General features: G+C 38.7%; 1 protein-coding gene, 1 long non-coding RNA gene and 1 pseudogene across 2 annotated transcripts in view; 2 read left to right on the plus strand and 1 right to left on the minus strand.

The window, feature by feature from the left end:
* The window catches only part of RASGEF1B (RasGEF domain family member 1B), a 528807-nt gene that overhangs the window by 413814 nt on the left and 87740 nt on the right, over positions 1 to 27253 (plus strand). The window lies entirely within an intron of this gene.
* LOC148109529 (uncharacterized) overlaps positions 1 to 27253 on the minus strand; it is a 105160-nt gene that overhangs the window by 73326 nt on the left and 4581 nt on the right. The window lies entirely within an intron of this gene.
* On the plus strand, positions 7965 to 25574 carry LOC123789513 (small ribosomal subunit protein bS16m pseudogene; annotated as a pseudogene).

Raw genomic sequence — 27253 nt, forward strand, 5'->3', positions numbered from 1 at the left:
TTTCATGAAACCCACTTCGAAAAACTGGGGAAAGAACATAGATTTTGAAATCAGACAGAAGTCCTAATTTAAGCACTTACTTGTTTGTAGTCTTAGTCAAGTTAGTACACTTTCTAAGTTTCAGTTTCCTCATCTGTAAAATGAGGATATAATACTCTCATAGGATTGTTGCGCATATAGAATGAAATGCGTATAAAAAGCCCACAAAACATATACTAGGTGCTCAATAAATGTTAGTTTTCTACCTGAGGTCCTTGGTGGCTTATAGCAAAGGTGTAATGATAGGGCGAAAGTTTGAGGGAAACTCTAAGTCCACTATTACAACTGACTACGTCATCTATTGCTCAAACACGGACACTACTGAGAGTGAAAGGAGATGCTGTTAATAATCATGCTGAGACAACAAGGATAACCCCGGGACTGTAGTTACCCTCATCATTAGTAACATGAACGGCCACATAATTGCACTGCCTTGCCCCAACCTAGTCTATATTCTTAAACTGAGAGAACAGGATGTGGTCTTTGCAGTTGTTCACTTGACAAAAGCTTGTCAAGCACTGTTGGTAATCTTGCAGTCGGAATCTGTCCTTAATGCACTTTTACTGTCTCTGCAGTGCCTAGTATTAGTACTATGTACTAAATAAACATAGTAGGTTCCCCAGAAAATCATTTTGAATGCATAAGTGATTTAGATTCCATGTTAATCCAATTATTCCCTGATAAAAAGCTTTCAAAGTCAATTCCCATTTTCTGCTAATCTGAAAATTTCCGAAGAACCCAAATAAAGAACAGCACAATTCTATTCAAGTTCCTTTGTTTTTTTTAACTTTTATAGAGAATTTATAGCTTGAGATCGTCTCAGCCCATGAATCTCAGAATGCAGGTCAGCTTACATCTTCTTATGCTTGAGAGTCTTATTTTAACAGTAAGAGCTGGTTGATCTTCATTTTAACAGGATCTCATACTTGTCAAAATAAGAGAGTCAGAAAATAAGGGATTTTTAGCTCTTTAATACCCTTGAAGCTTAAATCGTTTTACAAATGGGAAATCAAGAAATATTGATTTGAGGATATTGTACAAAGAAAGTTTATATTAGCATAGGACCAGAAACAATCTAAATGTTCAGCAAGGTGGCTAAAAAAGTAATAATAGCAGTTCTCAAAATGTGATCCACAGACCCCTGGGATTGACTGCGAGGTCGGAGCTATTTTCTTAATAATGTGAGGACATCGTTCATCTTTTTCATTGTTTTGACATTTGCATCGATAGTACAAAGGCAATGGTGGGTAAAACCGATGGTTCCTTAGCATGAGTCAAGACAGTGGTACCAAGATATGCTGGTAGTCATTATATTCTTCACCACTGCACAGCCCATTAAAGAAAAAAAAAGCTAGTTGTACTTAAGAATGTCCTTGATGAGGCAGTACGAATTACCAATTTCATTAAATCTTGTCCCTTGAGCTCTTGTCTTTCAATATTCTGTGTGATAAAATGAGAAGCATGCAAAAAGCATTGTATGAAGTGTGGGGGTTATCTCGAGGAAAAGCACTTATCCCATTGTTTGAGTTGCAAGTTGAACTATAATGGAACATTTTACTTGAAAAACTTGACAGGCAAACTGTAGTTATTCAGAATTCAAACTGTAGTTACTGGGCAGATACTTTCTCAAAAATAAGTGGACTTACCACTTCAAGGAAAATAATAGACCACATTTCTTGCCAACGGTAAAATTCGAGCTTTCAAGAGAAAATCAGAATTTTGGAGAGTCTCCAGCAATTTAACAAATTCTCAATACTTAAAGGCTTTTATGGGGAGATTGGTGGTGATATTAATAAATATTATTTTGTGATATGACATAATAAAATTAGGCCAACCTTTGGGAGATCTGCATAACTCAGTAAATCCTATTTTCCAAGTGATTAATGCATGATGCTACGAAACATGAAGAAATAAATGATCTATTTGAAGTGTAACAAAGACCAATAGATTTTAATGTAACAAAGCAGGAAAAGTTTATTTATGTGATTTCAGATTCAATATTGTTACTAACCTTTAAGAAATTACCACCTCTTTGATTTTTTGCGCAGAGAAGAATATTCACAATTATCTGAAAAGACTATCAAGATACTACTCTCTTTTCCAACTACATATTTGTATGAGGCCAGATTTTCTTTATATATTTCAACCAAAACAAAATTTTGTAACAGATTGAGTGAAAAAGCTAATATGAGAATCCATTTATCTTCAATGAGGCCAAACACTAAAGAGATTTACAAAATTATAAATCAATGCCATTTTTTACACTGGAAAATATAATTAATTGTCACAAAATATATTTATGTTAATATGCAGTAGGCTTACAATTGTCATTGTATATATTTTAAATTTTTCAGAATTGATTTCTAACTCATAGACATTTATATATAGTAAGTATTACATAAGTATCAATATAACTAAGAAGAAATCTTTGGACTATTAAATAATTTTTAAGAGTGTAAAGGTTTGATAAGAGACCAAAAAAATTTGAGAACTGCTGAGTTATAGAGTATTAATAAAATGGAGTTCTATGAAACAGTGAAAAAGAATAAAATAGATTTATAAGTACTTACTGGAATTCATTCTATTATATATTATTTAGCAAATGAAATGTTATGTTATAATATGTACAGTATGCTTCAATTTCTATAAAGATAGGGGAATAAAGATTATAGCAATACAGTTATATGTACATAATATACACATTATTGTTTATGAATGAAGATTTCTTGTATGTCCTATACTGTAGCTGCATTTGCGAAAGTGACCTGGGGTTTTAGCAGATGGAAAAATAACTTTTCATGATATATCCTTTTGCATTAAAAAAAATCACAATAGATTTATGCTATTAAGAAAACTAATAATTAGAAAAACAAAAATCATACATAGAAATGATAAACTGAATACAATTAGATAAAAATTCTCAATAAGACAGACTTGGCAATAGACCCTCAGTATATTAACGCAGAGTTTGCCAACTCTGGCTCCTGATCTATTAAAAGAAATATCTCCTTTTGAGTTCACAGTATCAATTTTTAACTTCCACTATAGCAAATAAGTACTTTTTGTCCTGCTTCCTATCTTTCTGCAAATATTTACTTTTCATTAATGTTAAGCAATTCTACTGGCAGTGCTCATTTTCGTTAAAGTGAAATGGCAGAATTTCACAGGCAGGAAATATCTTTTCTTCTTGCCAGTTTTGGTTTATCAGAAGAGGGAAAGCAAGACAAACAGAACATGAAGGACAGAAAAGATAAGGATCAGGAGCAGAAATTACTAAAAGAACAAGGAAGAGAATTAGAGTGAGGAAGGGAATGGGTGACAATGGGAGGGGAATGAGGCCAGAGAAAGTGAACCAGGGGAAAGACAGTAGGGAAAGAAAGCAGGAGAGGAGAAGGCAGAATTAGTGTATGGTCAGAGAACAAGCACTTAGAGATAGTTGGATGGGGGAGAAAAAATAGAAATCGGAACAAAGGGAAAACAAAAAATAGTCTGTTGGAGAGAAATCGCCCCCTTAGCAAGTAACTGAGGTCCAGCTGAGTTTGGCTTCAAGAGAAATAGGAGTGGAAATCACTAGACTAAAATCCAGTGGAAGTTGAGTGGGACATTACACCAGGACAGGAGGGGATGCAGAGTATTTTGATTTAGGTGAGACTTTTTTTAAGATGTAAATTCTGAGTAGTTTCCAGGCACGAATGATGAGTCCCCTAAACTTTCTCTGTTCCATCTGGAAAGCTGAAAGCATAGGGAAGGCAACGTTGATCTGTGATGGGTGCATACAAGGCAGAGGCAGAGAAAGAAACTGCTGTGAGCCCTTATCCTGTGAAGAAAAAGAGAGGGGGCGCTGAAAGGGTCCTTTATCCACCGGCCACGCAGCTGGAGCCCAAGTCTGTCTCAGCTGAGCGTCAGCCCCGTCACTCTGACCCAGACAGTCCCTGACACACAGCGTTCCACCCACCAGCCTTGGGCTGGGGCCAAGGGTTGTGGGAGGCGGGAGTGAGCAGAACCACCTCTACACCAAAATATTAGGGAAATGGAAACATTGAGAAAAGTGGAAAAAGGGGATTGGCATCAGCAAAAGTGAAACTTTCACAATAGAAAAACTGGAGTGCTTAAAATTGGGGAACAGAGGTAGGAAGAGGAACACTCAAACAGAACTAGAATACACCCAACTGAATTATTCCTTTTAAGGAATATTTATTCCGTGATAATAAAGAATCTGGGCATTCTGAGTCAGCAATTTGTCAGTATTGTTATCATCTCCTAGACTCTAGAGTCCCCCAGTTTTATCTTTTAAGTCTGGGCTCTGGCAACCAGTTTATGTCAACCACGATCTGCTCTTTGCCAGCAGCTGGTTGTACCAAAGGGTGTCGCGCAGCAAGTTACCCAGGGCACCAAATGAAGTAGCTGCACAAGAATAATTTGCTGATTTGCTAGTGTAAGGCATTTATTAGCTTTTAGTGGATACTGGGATGAACAGCCATAAAAAGCAAGATGGCACAACTGAGCCACATTCTTGTCTTTCCATGCTGTTACCTCCAATCTATATGGTATCAGTCTATGGAGGGACTGTTAATGTCATGGTCCTAACATTGGGCTAACCCTAACCAAGAAGCAAGTGTTCTCAAGTGATGAGAAAAGTGAACAAAAGGTTAAAAGATTACAGTACAATTATTCTGAAACATCTGGGAATGAGTCATTCAATATAGTTGGCAATTTATTCCCTGAACTACAAGAATATTTTTGTTGTAATTGTTTTCCGTGGAAATCATCTTAAACAAACATAATTTATTCTTCTCTTTCTCTAAGAGTGTCTTCTGGTTATAATTTTGCCTTTCCTTTATTACTCAGTGTTAATTATTTTTCTCTACAATTATATAAGGATGATCTGGGTCCTACAGAAGGATGTGAGTTCGTTTGCCCCCTTTGCTCCATCTCTCAATCAACTGAATATTTAAAGGTTTTCTCCTTAATTTTCTTTTTATAGCTTTCTGTCTCTTTCCTTGTTGCCAGGCTGCCAGCTGCTGCTTCACACCCCCAACCTCCTTCAGACTTGCCTCTAATCTACTAGGCTTGGAAGTCAAATAGCTATGTGTACAAAAATTATGGCTATGGTACCAGGAAATAGATTCTGAATCAGTAAAGGAACAAAACGCCTGGACTTCAGGGTGCCAGATTTGTCAGTCTGTCGTGAACTCTCTGAACTCTGACATCATCTGGCTGCTCACAGTTGTTTTTATTTTATTTTATATTCTCAGCTATGATCTTGTTTACAGAGACTGCCAGGTGAATTCAGGAAAAATGAAGTACTTTAAACATAAATCGAGGAAATCCTAGGCAGTTGTGGAGGCTTTACTGAATACAAATTTGACAGTGAAAATAATATTGGGGGGGCAAATTCTTCCCGCCAAAGCAAAACGCATTTATTTATTTATTCCTCTCAAAGCTCAAATTCATACTTATTTTATGAAATTTTAAAAATAAATAAAAAGGAAACAAGTATCTCAAAAATATTACCAAAGATACCTGCTATTAATATTAAAATCATTCAGGAATCACCATTTAAATAACTGTTGTATATGTGTGTATGTCTGTCTGTTTACATGGAATAATAAGATAGGGGAGTTGCGTAACTCTAGTCATTTTGTATATGCAAGTTTGTAGCCTCTCTACTTAATGTATCATAAATATTTTTTGCCTTACTACATAATCTCCATTAACAGTTCAATTATTACATAATACATTGAATGGATGTCCTTCAGTGTTCATATTTATGGATCATTATACATACTGGTATATTCATATTTTTCCACTTATTTTATGAATTTATTTTGAGGTGTGGTTTTTTGGGTATTTTGAACATAATTGTTCTTTTATCAGGTTGTTGTAAAAGTTTGCCTTAGTATTTTGTCAGTTAGTTTTAACCACACTACTTAAAATACATTCATTTTTCTAGCAAAAACATATTTTACAAAGATATGAACTAAAAAACAGAATTCATTTAGATGGAAATTTTCCTGACAGCAAACTCTGTGAAAACACACTAATCAAAGACATCTGAGGTTGTCTGGCTTACTCTGATGTCAGAAAGTCCTTTCTCTCATGCTCATCCTGCTTATTTTAAACTCTGTCTTCTTTTTCTCATTCAAAATACAGTTGACTCCTGAACAACTCAGGAGTTAGGGGTGCTGACCCCCTGGCACAGTAAAAAATTTGTATATAACTTTTGACTCCCCCAAAACTACTGACTTTTTTTCACTACCATTTGCTTACTATTGACCAGAAACCTTACTGGAAATACAGTCTATTAACCCACATGTGTATTATATGTATTATATACTGTATTCTTGCAATAAGGGAAGCTAGAGAAAAGCAAATGTTATTAAGAAAATCATAAGGAAGAGAAAATACATTTACAGTTCTGTACTCTATTTTTCAGAAAAATCTGCATATAAGTGGACCCCCACAGTTCAAACCAGTTGTTCAAGGGTCAACTCTAGTAATTTTTAAAAGGCACTCGTTTTCTGAATCTTCTGTATTCTCCAACTTATAAATAAAATTCTTTGGCTCCTTTGGAAGTAGCGGTGACTCAGTCCTTATATTTAAACCATGTGCATTGTTTTTGTATTCATTGGAAATAGAAGATGATATTACTTCACAGCATCCCAATGGACAAAGAAAATTGCTATTATAGAATGTATATGCTGTAGGGAAATCTGCTCACTATTGATCTTCTCACAGATATCTTGAGAAAGAAAACACAGCTTTTATTTTTCTGCTTCTGAAGTACATGAAAAAAATAGCAAAGGAATTTAAAATCAGATTATATGACTTACCAAATTTATTAGAATTTATTAATTTCAACTGTCTAGCATGAATTTCTATAAGAGGAGAAACTGCCCTCGGGAGACTCAATAATAGCTTTAAAATGCTTAAGCCAAGTATTACGCCTCTCCCAAAGATTTAAGGTAACCTTGAGAAAGAGTCTAAATACAGTAAGTTAAAGTAACAGAACTAATTCGCTGAGGACAGTTTAGCCGTCTCAGATCTGCCCGGAACAGGCTTTCTGAGCGTGGGCTGGGCACTGGCTTGTCTCGGCCTCAGTTTCCTTATGTGTAAAATGAAAGGGTTGCAGGAGGAGATCTGAGAGGCTCATAGGATGCTACACTGGATAGACTGTCAGAGAGAGTCAGCATTAGAATGTCAATCCACCTGAAACATTAAGCTAAGAATATCCTTCAGGAAGACACTGATTCAACTACTGATAGAGACTGTAGGGGAAAAACCAGTCCTTTCCCACTTTCATTATTGCAGCTGCTAGTTTCACTTCCTACTTTGTAGGAACCCCCTTACTGTGATGTACAGGAAGGATGCTTGAAGTGGAAGCAAAAGCAGAAACTCTGGGCACTATAGGAAACACTGAATGAATCTATATGCCTGTAAGGGGGTCCTGGCTGTTTATGGTTGTGTGTAATTTGGAAGGAAAGGTAGTTAACCAGTATCCACTTCCTCAAGTAATACCTTCCTCATGTGAATGTACTGCCTGAAAGATAATAAACATTTGAGTCAAAATTCCAAAGTAAAAACCTCCCTTAGGACATTTTCTTAGAAATAAATATAACCAAATGTCAAATATCAATTGGAATTTTTTGGTCATAAATGCCAATAATTGTACCAATCAAACACAAAGCAGTTAGGGAGCCATCAAGTAGAATAAGGCTGGTAATGGAGATGTCTGGTAAAGAGGGTAGACTCATCACAGATTTATTTATGAGTGGCTAGCTCAAGCCCATCCAAAGTACCATTTTAGTTTGCCAAGTAGGTGAATGGTAGGAGTATAGACGTGCTGCTCCTGAGGGCCAAAGCATTGCCCCCAATTCAGCGTCTCTCTGCTTCGCTGCTCGTGCTGCAAGCTGTTTATGATCGCCATGGCCACCTCTAAGCCCGGGTGAGAATAGCAGCCTTAGATCTTTTCTAACCACAACCCCCAATAGAAATTACATCTTAAACTATGTATGTACCAGTAGTCACATATGTGAATGGATGTATGTATGAGTATAAGCAAATACATCTGAAAAAAGTCTCAGGAAATGATACACTCACCATATGGGATGTACTATGAGACTCTATTTTAGTCTATGCTGCTTTATTTATTAAAATGCTATGGCAACCCACTGTATTGACTACATAATCCACAAATAGGTTGTTGCCTACAGTTTGAAAAACACTGGCCTAGATTAATAATAATGGCGATGATAAATATAATAGTACATAATAATAATACAATAAAAGCATCAACCAACAGAACCCTGAGCCTTATTTAGAATAATCAGAATGATTTACGAGTAACCTAGAGTAGAAGATGTGGAGGAACTGTCTTACAGTCCAGGAGGATTTTCTGAGATAATAATTGACAGTCACTTTGCAGACTCTCTGTCCCCATTCCACCTGTGTTCCTGATTCATCTAAATAGTGTTTTATTAGATCTTTGAAAGATCTACTTCTATATATATCCTGACCTTACCTGGAAAATTCAATTGTATAACACGCCATTATTTTATGAACTGCTAAGAAGGAAAATATGCTGTCAGTTATGATGGTATAATGCTGTTGGTTATATGACACATCTCGATATTAGAGATGTTAAAATAGGAAAAAAAATTTAAATCAATACTGAACTAATCACTTGGAGAGTTCTCTTCAAGACTTCTAGGTCCCCTGTTCTTCCCTAGGTAAAGCCAACAGGGATTTTCTTATCCATGGGGAAAGTTACATAAGATTACGTTTTATTAATCTTCTGCAATTTCATAGAATTCTAAATCCGAAAGGCTCCCTCAGTGATAATGTAGGTTGTTGTATGTTAACAGGTGAAGAATCCGAGACCCAGGGAGACTATGTGGCTTGCCCCAGTTAACATATGAAAATAAAGACAAAAAGAAGTTAAAAACAAATAAAGGAAAAGATCTAGATTGTCAGATTGAAAGGAGAAATAAATAGTAGCATGGAGAAAATCAAGGTTGGAACCAAAGTCTTGGTCTATTTAGCCTGTCTCCTCAGTTTGTAATATGGAATCAGTCGTCTCAAAACAAGGTCATGAAAAGGGGGACATCATTGCCTGGTATGTTTTGGATCCAGTATCTCCATTCTGTGAAGAGAGAGAAATTATTGCCAGACCTTGCCTCTCTCAAATATCTTTTTAGTCGTAATATTTTTCCCTCCTCAAGAACTCACAAGCTATCTTACCTTGGTTTCAATCTAATTCTTTATTTTCTGTCAGACTATCAGGATCTTTCCCTATCAACTCCATTTGTTTATCTATTATTTATATCCCCCCCCCATTCTCCATAAGGAGTAGTTGGGTCAGCCTTTCTATCTAGTTCACCTCATCCATCTTACCACCCTCATTCTCACTGATTCTTGACAAAGTCCCAACCTACCGTGTACGTAAACCTGTCTGCTATCATCCACATGTGGTCTGAGGCTTCCCACTTCCATTGCTTTTCAAATGCTCCTCATGCCAATTCCTGGTCATCTTTGCTTTTAGGTCCAACAGTTAACCCCCTCTTTTTATTAATAAAACATCCTTTTATTAATGGTGTTTTGGGGTCCCTGTATACTTGAAACATGTTCTACATTCCTTTCATTTGAGTCAGCAGCTTACTTGAAAGATGCTTTCTAACTGATCTCAACTTTATACATATTGTGTTCCTCTCAGGGTACTGCTTTTGCACTGCCCATAACGTTGAGGATGATGCCTAGTTCGAAACGTTCTTTGATGCATATGGCCTCTGTCTTCAGAGCTAACCACTTAGTGGGAAGCACTATTCAAGTACACGCATACACATTCCACACTGAAACACAGAAAGGAGCACATGAACAAAACAGCACAGCTCCGTCAATGTTTATTCACCCAACGAACAGCCAAAGGTACAGAGTATTTCACTAAACTGGAGACTCCCTACCATCCCAACATTCACTATCTGCATCTTAACACATAACCCATACCTAACTGCTTCTAGTTCCTCAAGGCTGCTCTGTCATACCTCTGGGCCTTTATTTGTATACCATCTCAGCCTGGAGCATCCCTACCACTTTCTCCACCTGGATTGCACCTGTCCTATCTGAAATCTCTCAGAAGAAGTGCTTTCTTGCCACTGCTCTGTCCATGTTTCCCTTCACTGTGCACCCATGGAGCCCTGAGCAACTATGGCCCATCGTAGCCTTTGTCACAATACCCTGCCTGCTCACATGTTCCCATTCTCAATGTGCCTGAGAGATGCCTGAGATAAGGTGCCGAAGATCCTCTTGGAAATTTTGGCAACTACCATGGTCCTGGCAACTATAATTTGTGGTCAATCCATATTGTTCTCCCCCCCAAAAAATAAGAAAAAAATAAGTTTGAGAGAAATACTATTTCTACCACTGGATGGAATAACTCTTTTCTGGAGTTCGCGAACAAACAGAGCCACAGTTAATCCTCCTAGATATTAGAAGTTATTCTTAGAGTCAGGTTGCCATTTAGTTTATCTTCGGTGTGGAATGAGTCATATAAGCTTGTTAGCAATATCTTAGAAAAAATATCATCTAAAAGGTTAGAGCCAGTTGGACTTCTGTTGCAGTGACTCATCAGACAGCCTTAGAAATGTGGTTTCTTTCTTTAATGCTACAACAGTTTAATCACTACCATAACATTGTCTAGGTTGGATAACACATGTTATATCAGTTTGTTCATTTTCTCTTGAATTACGGTTTATTCTAAAAAACTATATATATATTTATATACACACATATATTATGAATATGTGTATATATGTGTATATGTATGTATATATATTATAATATATATATTAGCTTTAATACAGTTCTATTAATTCATTTCACTTCACTTTATTCTTTACTATTGCTATTGCCCCATTGACAATATTTTCAGAGCCAGAGAAGGGATCCTTCTTAAGGAAGGAAAAGGCAATTGAAGTCTATTTTCAAGTAATCAATGATAAATCTGAATATCAGTCAATTTGCATCCTGGAATTCGTAATCTGAGAGGTATTCCTTGTACCTTAAAGAAGGCCATCTCTGGACAGACCAATGGTGGGACACAAATATAAGTCACATTAGAGTTTCTAACTTTCCCATCTTGCTAGGGTCGGCAAGTTTAGCATAGTAGCAATGGAATGGACTCCATAGTCATATTCCAGTATCTGTGGAATGCCACATGCATTTTAAGGATGATGCAGAGAGCATCTGAGTTACATAAATCTTGATTTAACTTCTTCTGCCATTTGCCACATAGGTGACGTAGGGCAATTTACCTCTGTGCCTGTTATCCGTAAATGAGATTTGAAATACCTGCCTCATAGAGTTGTTCTGAAAGACGTGTGTAAAAGAGTATATGTAAAGACTCATATGTGTTAATGTCAGGTACATATTAAATCTTAAAAATGTTTATTTTAAATAATATTATCACTTCTTCGGGTGTCTGGGTGGCTCAGTTGGTTAAGCGTCTGCCTTCAGCTCAGGTCATGATCCCAGAGTCCTGGGATTGAGCCCCTTGTCGGGCTACTTGCTCAGTGGGGAGTCTGCTTCTCTGCCCCTCCCCTGGCTGGTGCTTTCTCTCTCGCTCGCTCTCAAATAAATAAATAAAATCTTTAAAAAGAAGGGCCATATGCACCCCAATGTTCATAGCAGCATTGTCCACAATAGCCAAACTGTGGACGGAGCCAAGATGCCCTTCAACAGACGAATGGATAAAGAAGATGTGGTCCATATATACAATGGAATATTACTCAGCCATCAGAAAGGATGAATACCCACCATATGCATTGACATGGATGGAACTGGAGGGGATTATGCTAAGTGAAATAAGTCAAGCAGAGAAAGACAATTATGATATGGTTTCACTTATTTGTGGAACATAAAGAATAGCATGGAGGACATAAGGAGAAGGAAGGAAAAAATGAAGGAGGGGAAATCAGAGGGGGAGAAGAACCATGAGAAACTATGGACTCCGGGAAACAAAGGGAGGGTTTTAAAGGGGAGGAGGGAGAGGGATGGGTTAGCTCGGTGAAGGGTATCAAGGAGGGCACGTATTGCATGGAGCACTGGGTGTTATGCGCAAACAATGAATCATGGAACATTACATCAAAAACTAAGGATGTACTGTATGGTGACTAACGTAACATAATAAAATTTTTTTAAATAATAATATCACTTCTAGGCTATTTCATAAAATTGTTACCTCATTAAATGCTTTTTCATTCATATCTCACATTATTTAAATTTAAAAAGCACAGTCAATAGCCCTGGGGCTTTGGCACCACCATTGACATTGGAGATTTAGAATTTCTTATGTAACTTGCTTTATTTTGTTTATCACTCAGGATTTATTGCTGGCTTACCCTGTGCCAGGCACAAGTATTATTACAAAGTTGAGTCACTGATAGTCCCAGAATACCATTATTGGTATTTGTCAGAGTTCCTCGTATGTGAGTCCTTGGTAAAGCTCTCTGGTGATTTCTTTTGGCTGAATTAATTACTTTGGAAAATTTTATTGATCTAGGCAGAGCCTGAGTTGGGGAGACAGCATTATAAAATGACTCATAAATTCAAAGAACAGGGCGCCTGGGTGGCTCAGTCATTAAGCGTCTGCCTTCGGCTCAGGTCATGATCCCAGCATTCTGGGATCGAGCCCCGCATCGGGCTCCCTGCTCAGCAGGAAGCCTGCTTCTCCCTCTCCCACTCTCCCTGCTTGTGTTCCCTCTCTCGCTGCCTCTCTCTCTGTCAAATATATAAATAGAATCTTTAAAAAATTTTAAAAATAAATTCAAAGAACAGCTTTGAAATTATTTTGTTCATGATATGTAGGAAGACAGAGCTTGATAAATCAGCAGAAAACAAGAGAGACTTATTCCAAAAAATATAGACATGCCTACTTAGTCCATGAGGGATTACCTCAAGATTCTGCTTATAGATTCAGGTTGTGGGGAAGAGTCTGTAGGCAGGAAATCCATTTACATGAATACTGCATTTTGGAAAGTTGTCCACAATTTGTTTTAAGTGAAAAGACAATTTTAAAATACAGAAAATCTAGATATATAAACATCAAAATGTGGAGAGGGAGTGGTGGGATTGCAGGTGGATTTTTTAAATTTGTATGTCTTTCTAATTTTTACTGAATAAACATATACATCTTATGTAATAAGATAAAAGTCACATAAAAAAGAAAGTGAATGCTGTTCAAAATTTGATCTGAATGAAGTTCAAGGATTTCTATAGCAGTTCATATCACCTGGTAACAAATCATTTTAGTACTGATATAACAGTGAAAGGAGAGGTGACTTATATATAAGTATCCAAACAGAGAGGGCCCTAGGAACTGCAATACTTGCAGGAATACTCAGCAATACCTAGGAGTACAACATAGATGTCTACATTTATTTCCTATTCATATGGGCAAGAGTATCTTCCACAAAATATTTTAAGTTACTTTTGCCAGGATCATTGAGACCAATATGCATCCTACAATATTTAAGTAAAAACAGTTATAGGGACGCCTGGGTGGCTCAGTTGGTTAAGCATCTGACTCTTGGTTTTGGCCCAGGTCATGATCTCAGAGTCCTGGGATCAAGCCCCACATTGGGCTCTGCGCTCAGCCAGGAGTCTGCTGGAGATTCTCTCTCTCTGCCTCTGTTCCTTCCCCTGCTCTCTCTCTCTCTCTCTAAAATAAATAAAATCTTTAAAAAAACAGTTGTCATAAAGTGTGTTATTTGTTAAAATTATAATCCTATCATAAAAAAAGAAGAGTCTCCATGCCATTGCAAGAGAGTGACACAGAAACCTCTAGGTAAAGAATTGGTTCAGCCTACTAGTAATAAGCTTGCAGAGCTTATTAAGAAGAACTAAACAAACAAATAGAATTTTACCAAAAAATTTTATGTTCATAAAAATGGCCATATGAAGCAGAAACTTTCAAAGAAAGTAAGCTTGTCTTGCCTTCCAAAGTTAAAATCTTAGTAATTAGAATTCAAAAGACAATACGGAGAATCGCTGTCTAACTGCTTACCGCAAAAGAACAAAGCATGCCAAGTGTCAGACCACAAAATATCACAGAACTCAACTTCTTCCTAAACCAGGAAGGAGAAAGGCAGTCAAAAAATAAAGAATGTTTTGTGCTGTAGATTTTGGTTTAGATTTACAGAAGCAGGATTAAAAGAGTCTTTAGTAAAACGAAGCCAAGCCATCTTGAAGGTGAACCCTCTTGGCAAGAAGCCATTAGACATTGAACTTTCAGTTACACGTCAGTTAAAGTAGAGCTCCAAGTCAGAGAAAGAAAAGGCAGAGGCAGCTACCTTGAAAGAGTCATCCAGTAATGCCACACCTACTAGTGAGTGAGTCTCACCCTCTTGTCCATTAGAAGCTGATGTTGGTTGAGGGCAAGGGGATCTAAGGGAGAGGAAAGGTACTGGGTATGCCAGAGAAGTATGGTATGATATTGGTTTGTTCATTTTTGCGTGGCTGTTCCTTTCAGATATGAATCTCTCACGATTGAAGAAGTAGAGTACAGGTTAATTATATAATTCTTCATTCTAATAATGTTTTGTGATTAGCCTTTACCTTTTCCTGCCACTCTAAACACTGCTTGTCTTGAATGACAAATTATATGTGCTGTGAGTCATTGATCTTTCTTAATTATTAATTCTTATTTATCCAGAATTCCATGGATAGAGACCCTTCCGGTAGGCAGTTCAAGCAGAGACAGGTAGTAATATTTCTAGTCTTCCATTTGTAGACTTTTCAGGAGTGGGACATAGGGGAAATCTCAAATTGCTAAACACATATTTAGCTAAATAACGGATGATTTCTACTATTGCAGCTTCCCCATTCTAAGAGTTAGGAGAGCAGAGTGAAACACTGTATCAGGGTTATCACATATTACATAACTTTGCAATTAATTTATTAGAGAAGGCGTGGTAGGAACTAGATTGTGGTACTCCATATAGGTGTCTAGTCAATCCGTGCTTACAACGCCAGTAACTTTAAGTATAATAGAAAGTATCATTTCTCACCACATAACTATTTTTTTTTGCAATTCCATAAACAAAACTTGTATGGGTGCAAATTATTTCCCAATTATAAAAAGAAAAGAATGTGAACATATATAAAACATTAAAATATATATATAAAATATTAACATGTGTTATCAATGTCCCTAAATATGTAGCTGTGTGATTTTTGTTTCAAGGATAGATTCTGGATTGTTCATTTGAAGAAATATTTATTGAGCATCTGTTATTTGCCAGGTAGTAGGGAATTCTGATCTCCAGGCATTTACAATTTAGTGGCAGAAACAGATAAGAGACAATAAGAATTCATGTGATAAATGTGAACTTTAGGCAGAAGACAATATGCTATAATAAATTTAGTAATTTATTGACTCATTTTTCTGATACATATAGGGTTTCACTAGACTTAGGGCTAGCTAGATCTGGGGGTTCAAACAATATTATCAGGACCAGGGTCTCTTTCTCTTTCTCTCCCTCTATCTCTCAGCTTTGCCTTCTTTGTGACGGTGTCATTCATAGGCAGCAGACTGGCTCCAATAGCTCTAAGCTTACTCCCACCAAAACGGAAACCACTGTCCCATTAGTTCCTGCAAAGTTTCCAGCGCTGGCTCTGATGACCCTTCCTGAGTCACATGTCCACTTCCGATGCAAGCAGTATGGTCCTGTGATACACCAACATGGACTGAGTTAGCTATGGGTGAATCTCCAAGGAACAAACCAGGGTGCTACTAGCAGAAACAAGGGGTGTCCACCATCTATGATCACTGATCATATTAAATCGTATGAGATTTAATGACTCTATGCTGTATCACCTTCTATGTTACATCAAATATATCTCGTCTATACTTGAATATAATCTGTAAGGAGAGATCTAGACTGGACTATTCAAGAGGAACATGCAGAATTACTTACTCAAATTCAAAGAGCTGTGCAGCGTTCAGATATACCACTGAGAAGCCTGCGGTGTGAGGCGGCAACGTGGGAAACAAGAGACCGCTTTGGAAATTGAGGTGGAATAAAGAGAAGGAAAGAAAACAATGTAAAAAGAGAAGAGAGTTTTCTGCGGTGGACTCCGTATACTCCTAAACCCTTCAGTCCTTTGATATTTAGGAGCTACCTCCGTGAACGGTTTTAGAAATTTGTCCCACGAGCCCAGAGAGATGGTATAGACCAAAGGAACTACAGCGACTTCCAAGTAATTTTAAAATTCCAAACCAAAAGAAGTGTTCTTAGATGCTTTGACTTTTTTATCTCAGATAAACTGAACAAAAGCAAGAAGCAAAAAATCTAAAAACTTTAACTCCACCGTTTCTTTTTGGAGAAGGTTATTTGTTTGGATTTTCCAAAATATTGAATGATGCTCTAACATGCAGCTCAGCTACATCAGAAGGAAATTTATCAGTAATTTATCAGTAAACACATAACTGTGTTTTTCCACAGGGCCAAAATGTTCCGATGGTTTCCCAGTAAATGTGTTTACTTCATTAAAGATCTATTTTCATAAGCCAGAGGTCATTACTAGTCATGGCTGCCATGAATGTGTCATTAATAAAGCAAAACCTAAGCACATTAAACAATTACTACAGCAGAAATCCAGGCTTAGGAATAGTCGTGTATTAAAAAAAATTAAGCCAAGGTCCTTATCCTCATTAATTAATATGTTCTCAAATCTTTCCAACTTAGAGAATGCCTGATGTGACTTTAAAAATTACTTGTTCCCCACTCTGTACCTCACAGTACTTTGTGTCTGTTGTTACAGCATGTATCAGGCTGCATTTTTATAAAATTTGCTGTATCTGCCTTTTTTGTGGAAAAGATTTATGACAGTTGTCATTTGCTTCTTTACATCTTTGCCTCTATACCTGGACTGTGAGCCCCTTGAGGACAGGGATTAAATCTATCTTTTTTATTCCCATAAACTGTGTTTGGTGCCTACAGATATACTTCATAAATGCTGAGTTAAAGAAAGAATGAATAAGTGTTTTAATGGACCCTCCCATTTAAATGAGTTCCTGAACTCCTGTTTATTATCATCTTCATTAGTTTTCATGTTTTAATTGCTTCAAAGCTCAAGCCTACATACGCTAACCAGCTCCCAGGTATATACCTGCTTATAAAATTAGATTATGACTTGTGCTGAGAGTAGGGAATGACAGATTGTTCCTGGGCCAGGTCCCCTGTTGGAGTGTAGGCGTGATTGGCAGTGTCTGGTTAACTCACAAGACAGACCCCCAGTTGCCTTTTTGTGTTGAGTGAAGAAGAGACTCCCGGTGAAAAAACTCTAACTATGTTTACTGCTGGGATTAGACCCATGGAGGTATGTTGGGCAAATTCTTGAGTCTGCTCCAAAGCAGATTTTCAGGTTAGGAGACTGTGATTTCTTCTGGAAGAGAATGAATTTTAAGCGAAGATAGCCAAGCATGATAGGCCAAGCCAATGGCACATCCTTCCTTACTTTGGAAGGAATGAGAATTCTGTGCCCAAGCAGGTGTGTCCCTTGGACTGTCTCCTCCGCCCACCATTAGACCCAGGGAAGGCAGAAGGATGATAAGCCAAAGCTGGAAAGACTCTCTCATAAACTCTCTAACATTTGGGGTTCTGTTTTACGTGCTCTGGGATCCTTCAAATAGAGTGTAACACAGAGTAGGCCAGCCGTTCTGCCTCTGTCCCTTCCTCAGCAGCACTTTATCATGTTCTACTACATAGTCTTCAGGGAAGAAGTTGAATCTCCTATCTTCATGTTTTCACGGGGGAAGAAACCTTGTTCTCCTTCCTATCAGGACTGGTCTTTGAAAGTAAACTTCTGGCTTCTCTCCCAGCCCTACACCTGCTTCCCCACAAAGGAGGAGTGGGAGCTCATTTCAGGGAGATGTTCCTGTGTTGAAAGTGACTGTTCCTGCATAGATCTCTTGCTCTGCAGGGCCCACATGGGAGCAGTCAGGTTCTCTGGCTCACTTTGTTTCTGCACGAGAAAGCACAAAGGGAGAGAATCCACCTCCTACCCTTCCCTCTCTATTCTCTAGTCAACCAGTAACAGGGTTGATGCGGCAAGCCTGTGATCTTCCACGCATTTGCCTGGGTGCTGAGTTTGCTCTAAAAGATCCATTTCTCCCTCACCTTCCCAACCCACCCCAGGCCCCAGATGGCCCCAAAGTCTGCATTTGGGTGGGGATGGGATGAAACGTTTTGGTTTTAGATCCAAGTTGCATTCTCCAATCCAAAATTTACCAAAGGTTGCAAGACACATTGGGCACATGCCCATTTCATTCATAACATAAATCCACAGGAGATCATCAATTAGTTATCCCTTCCTAGACTCTGTACTCTATCCATTGGAATCTGATAGGGAGTCAGGGTAGATCATAACCTCCTCTTGTATACACCTGAGACTCCTCTGCCACCGTCAAGGCCCAACGAATCAAAGGGCTGTGCCCGTAGGGCCAAGCCTGATGGAGCGTTGGTGGATTATGCCGGGAGTGGCCATGCCTGGTGGAGCCACTTAGCAGCTGGGCATTGATGGAGGGGTTGCAGTGCCTAGGAGTCTGCTCATGATTACATGTGAGAAGACAAGGTACCAACTGATGGCTTCCAGAAATGTTTTGAGGATAGAGAAGCTTCACATAGCTCTTGAGGACCTACATCATGTTGGTGAAGTCAGTGAAAATTAAATTATTGTTTCAGGCGACCTCGTTCATATTCACAAACTGATGGCTGCTGGGAAAATCATGGTCACCTTTGTTTTACTCTCCAGCTGAGCACTTGTTGGTCAGAGCACCTTGTGTGAAACAGGCAATCATAGTAGGGGTATGAATTGATTAGTTCACTTGAAATGCTGACCATTCGCATGTTACTGTTAAGAGGATTATCAGTGGAAATAAGAAAGCCACTATTGTTAGGAGGTATTAATGTGCTAGCTCAAGAATTTCAAATAATTTTTTGTGCATTTCTGAGTGAGTTTGAAATATGAGTGAAAAGTAAGGCTGCAAACTAGAAATGAAGGCTTATTCCTTAAAAAATGTTTTCAAGGCCGATGTCATTATCCAAAGCTGGTTCTCTATATCCTCAAGAAATTCTCTTCCTTGCCACCTCAAAACCACATTGCAGATCAAAACTCTTTTTTCTCCAAGTGAATTTCTTTCCGCTAAGTTATTATTTCAAAAGATAGTGCCAAATCTGCGTAGTTTATATTTGAAAGCTATTCCAACAAGTAGATGCTACTTAATGCATTTTTTAAATTTGACTTTTGACTTACCACCTAAGTATACACAAATATGCACATGCATACAGAAAATTTTATTTTGCTATAAAATACATCCTTTCTGCTATATAATGGATATGACTTTAGACATTTCCTTTTTGCTCGTAAGCAATTACTTCTTCTCTTCCAGATAATGGCAATATTTGTTTCCTATTTTCATTGAATTGAAAGCTAGTATAATTCTGAAATCTTGGCAACATTTTTATTTGCATATACTTTTATGTATTTATAATAAATCCTTCTATTTATTTATGATATTCATATGGTTTCTATTCTTTTTCCTCCCAAGAATAATGTTTATATCAGTTACTCTCTGCCTCCTGGATCCGTATCAGAGTCTGAGGTTTTTTAAACATCAAATTCACATCTAAGTTGAGTTTGATAAACTTTCATGTCATTAATCTATTCCGTGTATTTAAGGGTTTAGTTACAAAATGACATGTGTTCTCAATATTCTAAACAATTAGGAAGTCTTTAGGATGTTTTTCCAGCTGTGTTGACAAATTGACAAATAGATATTTTTTCTGCAATCCTGCCCCAGTAGCTTTACCTAAAAGTTAATAATAAAATGTTGTGATCGTGGAAAGGTAGTTTGGTGTGGTGGAGGAAAGCAGTGGACTTTTGAAAAAAGGAGGCCTGAGCTCAAACTACTTACTAGCTGTGTGATGTTGAGTAATTTACTGCTCCCCTTCTGACCTCAGTTTCTACATATGTGGAATAGAAATCATGCACACGAATGGGCAGATTACATAAGACCATGTTTGTGAGTAGCTGTCACATGGTAGGCACTGAAAAATGCCAGTTTTATTATCTAATAATATATTTCTCCCTGGAAGCTAGGCTATTTCTATGGATTTAATATACCATTCATCTTTTTAATAGCTATAAAGCCATGGGACTTCGGGGCTATAAGTTAGCTTAGAGATCAGTTAATTAATGGAATTTCACAGATAGGGAAGCCAGGGCACTGGAAAGTTAAATGGTGTAGAGTCCTTTTCTATGTTTTGTATAATAAAGAAATTAGAGGCAGAATCCTTACTTGCTCACATTTCCATCTGAAAATGGTAGGCAAAACCAACCCTCAGAACAGTGGCAACAGGTGTGAGCCAAACTTCATGACAGTTATGGTTCATACTGCAAGTAAGATAAACAAACCCAGCTATTTTGAGAGAGGGATTTCTTCACTTTACTAGTATGATGCATCTGAATGTTTTGTAAAATCCTGAAAATTATTTTTTTTAAAGATTTTATTTATTTATCCGACAGAGATAGAGACAGCCAGCGAGAGAGGGAACACAAGCAGGGGGAGTGGGAGAGGAAGAAGCAGGCTCACAGCGGAGGAGCCCGATGTGGGGCTCGATCCCATAACGCCGGGATCACGCCCTGAGCCAAAGGCAGACGCTCAACCGCTGTGCCACCCAGGCGCCCCAAAATCCTGAAAATTATTAACTGAATGAGTATAATCGGTTGTCTAATATCTAAAGAAGTAGACATTCACTGTGGTTGATAATTCTACATCCCAAAGATATTTCCGATGCACTTAAGATATTTTCATCTGAGACTATTACTATCACTATCAGCTGGAACCTGAGAAGTAAGAAACTCTAGGCCTGAATGCCCGTGAACTTACCACATAGAGAGGGCTTCATATTCCTCAGCAGAACAAAAGGGTTGGATTAGAGGAGGCTTTCTTATGTTGCAGTCCTTTACATTACATCACAATTTTTATTGCATTCATATCTGTAATGTTATTTACTTTTTCAAATGGCTTCACTTTTTAACTTAACTTCATCCTACATGATAATATCTACCACATTTGCTATCCTGACTTCAGTTTTCTAATGTAAAGATCATTTCATCGCTGTCAAAATGAAAGATGTCTAAATACCACCTAAAATTATCCCTGCCTTCTTTCTAGCCTGGCAGAATCTCAGCCTTACTCCTGCTCATCCCAAGCCTGGTCAGAATGAAGTACGATTTGCAATGACAAAGCCCTTTCTATTCTCAAGTGTCCAGTCCCTGGAATAAAAAGAGCCACCATCCTGGATCTGTGTGCTTTTTTCAGGTGCTGGGGGGCTGTGGTAGCATCCACGTACTTTTGGATAAGCACTAAGAGAGCACAAAGCCAAGTCCAACAAAATGTCGTGTTTATAATATTGTTTAAAGGATCTAATCACCACCATGAGAAAGTATATTTTCAGATTACTTCTAATAGCATCAAATTAAGTCCAAATCTTTCATATTAATTTGTATTTACCCAAGGAAACTTCATCTAAAAACTAACATTCTTTAATAACGTTCCTAAAAGATGATGGAAATTTTAACAGCCCCCCAAACAGCATTCCTTCAAAAATAAAATATTTGAATAGGAACAAGTGGGAGAAAGCACATAAAAAATTAGCCCTCATTAGTGAAGAATGTATATTTTGGAAAAGATGTTGGAGAGTAAAAGAAAATCCCAGCCCCACATAAATGTTCCCTAGTAAACCTCTTGATTGAGCTGGTTCATTTTCACAAAATTCCTTCTCTTCACCAAGAACTTAAAATTGCATTCCACCATTTCTCTCAAATCTAACAAGTCTGTTTTCTTTTTGTTTTTACTAAATGCATAAATAATCATGGCTATTTTCTATTAGATACATAAATGATACATAAATGCATGGATGTAGCTAAATATATATACCCACATATACAGATATATGTATATGTATATAATTAACACATACACAGAATGCTTTACTTGGGAGGACTTTAGGTTCATGGAGCCTAGCATCACCCATACTGTGTTCTACAATTTCCATGCAATGTTAAATGAGTGTTCCCAGTATTTTACAAAAAGAAATCCATGAGTAAATAACTCTGGTAAACATTGGATTAAGCAAAACTTAACAATTTATAACACTATATACATTTTGAATTTCCAAGAAGAGCATATAGCAGTGCTTCTTAAACTTTAATGCATGTAAAATTGCATATTGACTAGGTCTGGGATGGGATCTAAGATTTTACATTTCCAGCAAGGTCCCAGGAGATGCTGATGCTCCTGGTCCAAGGACCAAACTTTGAATTGCAAGGGTATAAGCTTTCCTAAAACTGATTTTACTAGTTAAACTAGTAAATACTAGTGCCTTCCTCACACATAATTGGGTTTTTAAGATTTCTGGTTGGTTGGTTGGCTGGCTTGTTGGTTGGTGCTTGTTGGTTTTCAAAATCAACCTCGGTGTTTTACAATTTTTGAAACTATTAATATAGCTGAATCTGCTCACTTTATAGGATGGTAAATGTCATTTTTAAAAATCACCCTAAATTTATCTAATTGACTTTTACCTTTTCGGTGTGTTTGCCTTGTTGTACTCAAATTGTACCTGGGAAAACTTCAAGTCCTATACCTTTGTAGGAAGGGATGAAGGAAATAAAAACACATGTCTTTTGAGTTCTCTTTCAATGTGCAATGAAGAATGTGCACTTTACAAGTACAATAAAAAATGTACTTGACTCCTATATCCAGACTAAAATTTTACTAGCAAACAATTGTTTGGATTTATATTATTGACATTTTTTGGTCGGCTATTGAACACTCAATCACGGGATCATACAGCAAATCACCCAAGTGCTTTAGCCACTTGGTAGCCAATGGGTAGCCACCCAACGCTCTTGCACCTACTCATCCTCCTCTCTAGCCACCTAACTATACGCTCCTCCACGCACATATCCTGTCTCCACCCATGCATTCAGTCCTATAACCCTCACCGGTCCACCTGCCTACACAACCACCCACCCATTCACCCACACACTCATCCCTTTACATTAATTTGTTCAACTGTATTTATGTGACATGGTTTCTTTGCAAACATAGAGTAAAAGCAAAATGAATCTGCGAGTTTAGGGTAGGTAAAAGAGTAAATTACATGTTATTTTACAGTCTTCTACTACACTTCCTTATGCACTAAACTCTCAATCTGTAAATAAGAGTTCTTTCAGTGGTAGATTTTGAACAGTGGCTGGGATGGTGCTTGTGTAGGGAGAGAAAGAGACTGCCTGTGAGCTGAGATCTGAGTTGTCTAACATACTCGCTTAACCTGACATTCCTAATCCTTCATTCCATTAAGGGATTCATTCAGTCCATTAAGGATTCATGCAGTCCTTTCCTGCTACATTTCCTGCCATTCCCCATTTGTGCTACTCTCCAGCCAGCTAAACTGAGTTACTTGAAATTGCCCAAACCACGCCTGTAATTGAACTTTTCCCTCCACCTGGACCGCACTTCCCGTCCATCCTGTATGTCTAGTTCACGGACTAGTACATCTCTTTTCTCCCAAAAGTTTCCCCAAATCTGCTCTCCCTGATTTGTCATCCACACTTGTCCTGTAGGTAACCACCACTTTTGACCGTGTATTCTAGTTATTTATGGGTATGTTGATCTCACCTATTAGACACAAAACTCCCTAGAAAAATGAGGTCTGTGCCTGATTTTCTTTGCGTCCTTCATAGAATCTCAAACAGGGCCACTCAGTAAATTCATTCATTTCTGAATTGAAATCAGCTAAACCTCTGATTGAATGAATGCTTTGAGTGCGCCGATTTCATGAGTAACTAAAGAGTTTGAAGCTAAGAAATATCCCAGTGCCTGTAAAATTTTAGTTAACTATATTGGTGGATTATTATTGCTGAATCTTTTGTAAAGTACTTTGCCATGCTCTTGCCTGAGGATGCTAGTATGTTACAAAGTGACATTACAGGGGCTCCTGGGTGGCTCAGTTGGTTAAGCATCTGCCTTTGGCTCAGGTCATGGTCCCGGCACCCTGGGATCAAGCCCCAAATTGGGCTCCCTGCTTGGCGGGGAGTGGCTTCTCCCTCTCCCGTTTCCCTCTGCTCGTGCTCATCTCAAATAGATGAATAAAATTTTTAAAAAGAAAAAGTGATGATATTATATATAGAGAGAGAGAGAGAAAGAGAGAGAGAGAGAGAGTCAGTCTTGATTGAATTAAAGTATTGACCTTCTGGAGCATAAGCTATGAAAATTACATATCCTTACTTTCTGATGTATTAATTCTTATACTATTTTTCCCCCTAAAAGTTTCCTTCTATTAATAGTCAATTCAATGTCAAACTTGAAAGAATCCCATAGAGTTATAGTTTGGGACTTATTATCCAGTGACAATTTGTACTGCTACCTTTGGCTTTCAGGACACGTTGGGGATGCAGAGTCTTTTTACCATCAGCAAAATTCTTCCCTATCCTTTTTTCGTTTAAGAAAATGATTATAGCTTTTGTTGTTGTTGTTATTCATTCCTTTAAAGTGTCTCAAACACTATATGAATTCTCAATAATTATTATATGAAAGAGAGAGAAAAAGAAAAAAATGACTCAGCTGGTAACTCAAAATAGTATCCTTCAGATTTGTCCTAAGACTGGAGACAAGAGTGCATTTGTGTTAAAATCCTTGTTTTCTGAAAAACGTGTTTCTCTGAGTTGTAGCCCAACAACTCCAGGTGCTAGTTTTGGTATCTTTGCTAATTTGTGTTAATTGTATTGCAATAGACCTACGTTATGTCTTTGGAGTTTTTCCCCCTCTATCATCAAAATCTTCTAACTTTAAAATGACAGCGTGTGCTGGGGCTTGGGTCGTGGAGAGGTGAGGCCCACCGTCTGGCAGTGCGCACTTCTCCACGTCCATCTGCCGCCCTGCCCGGGGCCGCAGAGCTGATCTGTGTGGGCGGCCGGACGCCCCAAAGGCTCGGCACCCCGCGCACAGACCCCAGCGCACGCACGCTGCACCGGGGTCCGGCTCCCCTGTGCACCGCAAGGCCTGCCATGGAGGCCACTTAATCCTCCGCCTTGCCCCGAGTGGCTGTGCCATCTGGCCTTTTACCACATCGTGGCCGCTCACAACAGGTGTCCCAGGGACGGCTGTTTCGTGGAGCAGCTGGATTCCTATGATCCACTGCGCAACCGTCATGGTTGCTCTCAACCTGGACCGGATCCGGCTTTGGGTCGGCTCTGGGGCCCACCTCTGTGAGCAAGTGGAGAAGCTTCTGGGTCTTTCTGTATTTTTCCCTTTGCATCCCATGATGATCACGAATGCTGAGAGGCCGTAAAGGTAACGGGGACCTGAAGTCCTTTTAGCATCTCAGAAAACAGATCCAGAGGCCCCGGAAACAAAAAACGAGCTGACTTCAGGGAGCAGAGCACTGGGGAAAAGGTCAAAGTCCTCTTAAAACACTTGTGCAAAGCTGTTAGTTTTATCAGATTTGGAGGTCAATAAGTGGAGTTTTCTAAGTAAAAGCAAATAAATAAAATTTTGAAAATTTTAGCCAATTTTGAAAATTAGCTAATTTACACAGTTTCACTTTGAACAGTGACAGGAAAATAGAAAAAGGGTTTCATTGGCTTTGATTGAGTTGTTTATGTAAATTTATGTACATTTCCCTGGACCCACTTGAAGTGGACCTGGCTCTGAGGGACAGAGCTGCTTCCACAATTGCCCAGGATCTCCTGACACACTTACTCAGTGACCAGACTTCGTTAGCCCTGTCAACTGAATGGACTCGTTACCTTCAAAAGACATGGTTTTATTCTTGTGGCCATGAACGAGCATATTTAACGCATCTATAAAATGTTGCCATGACCCACAGGTCTTCTCTCGCATGTCCCCCGGCCCGGATGACTCTTGTCTCCCTGCCACTGCCGTGTGTCCATTGCCATTGGGTTCGGACTGCGGCCTTGGGCTATCTGACCACCAAGAACGGAGTTACTGTGGTTTAAGCACCTGGGGTTATTGCCCTTTCGTTAAAGAGGAACAAAAGAAAAAGGGACAGAAGTACATCAGCCCAGCAGTTTGCCTTCTCTCTGAGCCTCGCGTAGTTTAGCAGACCAATGTTTGGACACACCATTTATTTCCCAACAGTCCCGAAGGTCACTTTTTCTTCAGTACTTACAATTGGGTCCTCTGGCGCTTACCGGCAGTCCCATGTGGCCTGCCTGCCTTTGAAAGCCTCTGTTGACATTGGTCTCCTCCACTGCAAAGCCCTCTCCCACTGCCCTGCCTCACTGCCAGCTGCCCGGGATAGAGCACCCACCGTGCAGAAGAGGCCCCAAGGGCCACTCCCGGACCTGGCCTGTAACACTTCCCCTTTGCTGGATGTGTCTGCTCTGTCTACAGCCCTGCCCCTCAGGCTCCCCCACCAAAGCCTTTGCCCCAAGAGGCCCTGGAGGCAAGAGGAACCAGGGGAACTGTCAGAACTTTCTCCTTCAGAGACCTGGGGGCAGGCATTTCACCATTTCCAGCATGGTCTCCTTCAGAAGGGATACATTCCAAACAGCCGCCTTTCCAGTGAATTTGGAACACAGACTGTTTGACTTGGGGAGTGTGCGTACTTACATCAAGGAAGGGAGGTTGTATACACAAACTACTGTCTGACTGCTGAGTGAGCACTTAACATTTTTTTTTTAAATAATTTAATTCTCCAAAGACAGGAAACTGCAGGCAGCTGCTCTTCCACCCACCCGAGAAGCACTTTGCTCCCTTACAGCCAAAGAGCTGAACTATGAAACGAACGGTGCCAGTGCCATCGGGAAGAGGGCTAGTATTTTGGCAGCCAGTCAAAAGTCTTTTCTGATGGTCAGATAGCAAGTTTGGGAAGAACTGCTTAGAAATGCTGGGTCTTATTTCTTTGAAGATTAGAACAGGATAGGGAGGGAACGGGAATCCAGAGTTAACACATGATTCTTTCTTTGCAGCTGGAGAAACTGAGGCAATAAAAAGAAGAACATTATGCAGGGTCACAGAGGGGAGCCTGCAATTTTGAGAAAATGGTCTTCATTTACTCTGTCATTTCCACACAGCTGGTTAAAAGCTAATCTTATTTTTAGATAAGCGGAGTTGTCTGGGGTATTA

The sequence above is a fragment of the Ursus americanus genome, chromosome 8 (genome assembly GCF_024610735.1).
Source record: "Ursus americanus isolate L20-20 chromosome 8, mUrsAme1.1.p, whole genome shotgun sequence".
NCBI classification, from domain to species: Eukaryota; Metazoa; Chordata; class Mammalia; order Carnivora; family Ursidae; genus Ursus; species Ursus americanus.